Here is a 2732-nt window from a genome sequence, read left to right on the forward strand (position 1 = left end):
ACAAATGACCATTACTCTACACAAATGACCATTACTCTACACAAATGACCATTACTCTACACAAATGACCATTACTCTACACAAATGTCCATTACTCTACACAAATGTCTACACAAATGACCATTACTCAACAAAAATGACCATTACTCAACACAAATGACCATTACTCAACACAAATGACCATTACTCAACACAAATGACCATTACTCTACACAAATGACCATTACTCTACACAAATGTCCATTACTCTACACAAATGTCTACACAAATGACCATTACTCAACACAAATGACCATTACTCAACACAAATGACCATTACTCAACACAAATGACCATTACTCAACACAAATGACCATTACTCAACACAAATGACCATTACTCTACACAAATGACCATTACTCTACACAAATGTCTACACAAATGACCATTACTCTACACAAATGACCATTACTCTACACAAATGACCATTACTCAACACAAAATGCAGATTTTTTAAAGTGTTGTACATCAGTTTGTTGGAAATTTTACACAGAATGCACACAACTACAAAACCCCTCTTTACAAAGTCACAGAAATATTTTTTGGGTACTTCTAGAGGTTCAGGGTGATAAAAAATCCCCCGCAAGGATAACCCGAAATGGACAAAATGGGCTATATCTTTGCTGCTAATGGTCATATTTAGACAAATCATACATCATTCTCTTTTTTCACTGTTTATAATTATTAAAGAGTTAAGCCAATAAAGTAATAATTTCCAATTTTTATGGCCATTCTTAAGATTTCAAAACGTATTTTTAGTGTTTTTCTAACCGTTAAACGGATTCCGTAAAAAAAAAACAACAACCTCTTAATGACCGCCATAAGTCAGCTCCCTATCCTTCTTTTACAAAGTATTGTAACATACATTTGTGTGAAGCTATATTTTATGCTTTCAAGTGCATAAAAGAGCTTATAAATTCAAGAAAAATGTTCTTCGGAGACCTAGTTGTAGACCCACTGGAACATTTAATAAACTGCGGAATGATGAAAAGGAAAAAAATAAGTCATTTTATGATCTTCACACAAGTTGCACTTGCAATTTTTTGGACAAATTATATTTATAGTCTACCTCATTCTATTATTTTTTATGTTTCTTCACTATTCATTACATTTTGAGTTATTATCAACTAGCAATTTTTATTGATGAGCATATTTTAAAAAAAATATTGAGTCAGACTCATTGGCCATAAATTATATTTTTTTAAATGGCACAATTTGATCATGTAAATGTAAAAATATCCAGAAAATAACAACATTAAATTATTAGGTACTGAAAGTGAAAGACTGAGCAGAGGCTCAGATAAACTCTGTTCTCTAATACTATACTACTAACAAGTAAGTTTGCGCAAAACTGATTTAAGAAAAAGGTTGTCTCATAAAAGCAATTGTTACTACACAAATGACCATTACTCTACACAAATGACCATTACTCTACACAAATGACCGTTACTCTACACAAATGACCATTACTCTACACAAATGACCGTTACTCTAAATATATAGCTAGGTGCTGAATCTAACATCAATTAGAACTGTGCAATTCAAGCTTTATTTCAATTCCAAAGCCCAAAGGCATAAATAGTTAGATATGCTGGCTTTTTTACTGTTTCTAGCCTACTACTGCTGAATTCTAGATTTATCTATCATTTGCACTATTCAAGAGCCAGATATGGTAAAATAAAAGCAAAACTGTGAATTCTTTTGTCTGTCTGTTCATAATTTCATAGCCGCACGTATTATTATTATCCGGAGAAACAAGTAAAGCGCGAATAACTGCGATGCCGGCGCAATACGTTATCACAGTGTGCAGGGGAGAGCGGGGGCGCCGGGTCGCTGACCGGCCGATTCGGCGTTTCGGCTTTTTGTATGCATTTTTACAGGAAGCGCCGTAGCGTTGTGCGAAGTTCAACCTAAACAAGTCGGGTGTCAGAAGAAACTAGAATGGATAATCTATAACTTCTGAAAGATTCATAAATATACAGCCAGTAGTTTTCATTTTATCGCGTTGTAAAAACTGCCTTGTTTTCAGATGCAAATATTTCCAGTTCTACTGAACCGATTTTCACGCGAAGACCGCCATTTTGAAGACCTTTCATTTCTGTTTAAAAAGATGTATCGGGAGTGGTAGTGCAATTCGCAAAACGAAACAAAACTGTGAGTTGTTTAGACCCACCGCAGCGCGAGGCTTCACGGCCGGTCACAAAAATCTACGGGGCGTACCGCGGCCGATTCGCCCTGCCGCGAGCGCGTTCACTAAACTGCCTACTTAGACACCTTTGCCTTTGCAAAAGATCATTTTTTAAAACGAAGTGACTTTCTCCGAACGTTGGGGAAAATAAACTTGAACTCTATTTCTCCAAACAGTTTCTGTCCTCGAGATTTTTTAGTTATTTGAGATATTTCGGGGTCATCTTTCATTCTGCAAGGACAGGGAGGAAGCATATTTTGCATCGAATTCAATTTCAAGAGCTAGAGATTTTTAAATGTCTGAATTTTCTGATACTTTAATTACAGCAACGTTCCCGGACAAACTTCATTTCAAAATGTCTTCAAAAGGTAGTGCGTGAAAACAAGACTGCTCGACTTTGGCAGTAACCTATTTTGTATGAAGTCACCCCTAAAGCAAAAACTAAAATCCTTCATGTAAACACCCAAAAAATCCCTCCACTCCCCCCCCCGACCATTACTCTACA

The 2732-nt window shown here is 35.9% G+C and overlaps 1 protein-coding gene across 1 annotated transcript in view; it reads right to left on the reverse strand.

The window, feature by feature from the left end:
* Positions 1-2732, reverse strand: part of LOC101846479 (COMM domain-containing protein 1) — a 7557-nt gene that overhangs the window by 3911 nt on the left and 914 nt on the right. The window lies entirely within an intron of this gene.

The sequence above is a fragment of the Aplysia californica genome, unplaced genomic scaffold (assembly GCF_000002075.1).
Source record: "Aplysia californica isolate F4 #8 unplaced genomic scaffold, AplCal3.0 scaffold01442, whole genome shotgun sequence".
In the NCBI taxonomy this organism is placed as follows: Eukaryota; Metazoa; Mollusca; class Gastropoda; order Aplysiida; family Aplysiidae; genus Aplysia; species Aplysia californica.